We start from the raw sequence: 400 nt of genomic DNA, 5'->3' as shown, positions 1-400 counted from the left end.
GCAGGAATTTATTTAATTTGTCCCTAATTAAGGACAAGGGCAAATCAAAGGGCAGGGTGCATGCCTGGAACTGTTTGCAGATGACATACAGATTGTGAGGGCAACCACCACTGACTTGCTTCCCTGTCTGTCTGTAGCCGTTCTTCACCGAATCGACATTTGACAAGTTCCGAGTTTCCAGGTCTCTGCTGCGCCTCACAGCCCGGAAAAGTAAAACCGCAAAACTGAGTTGCAAAGCTGGAATTTCTGAAAGACTCCACATACTTACTTAACAGCAGAATCTAAGTAGTCCCAAGTTAAGATCTAAACTCGGTGGGCACAGTTCAGCAAGCAGATCAAATATGGTAAATAAAGCGTAGCATGCAACAGTCTGGTTACCATAGCAGTGGGGGAGATGTCT

General features: G+C 45.5%; 1 protein-coding gene across 1 annotated transcript in view; it reads right to left on the bottom strand.

Moving 5' to 3' along the window:
* Positions 1–400, bottom strand: part of SMARCC1 (SWI/SNF related, matrix associated, actin dependent regulator of chromatin, subfamily c, member 1) — a gene marked incomplete at its 5' end in the record, with an annotated part of 43,911 nt that overhangs the window by 41,404 nt on the left and 2,107 nt on the right. The gene's annotated exons all lie outside the window — the stretch shown is intronic.

This window comes from Buceros rhinoceros, unplaced genomic scaffold (assembly GCF_000710305.1).
Source record: "Buceros rhinoceros silvestris isolate BGI_N320 unplaced genomic scaffold, ASM71030v1 scaffold35967, whole genome shotgun sequence".
In the NCBI taxonomy this organism is placed as follows: domain Eukaryota; kingdom Metazoa; phylum Chordata; class Aves; order Bucerotiformes; family Bucerotidae; genus Buceros; species Buceros rhinoceros.
This window is presented reverse-complemented; position numbering and strand designations above follow the sequence as displayed.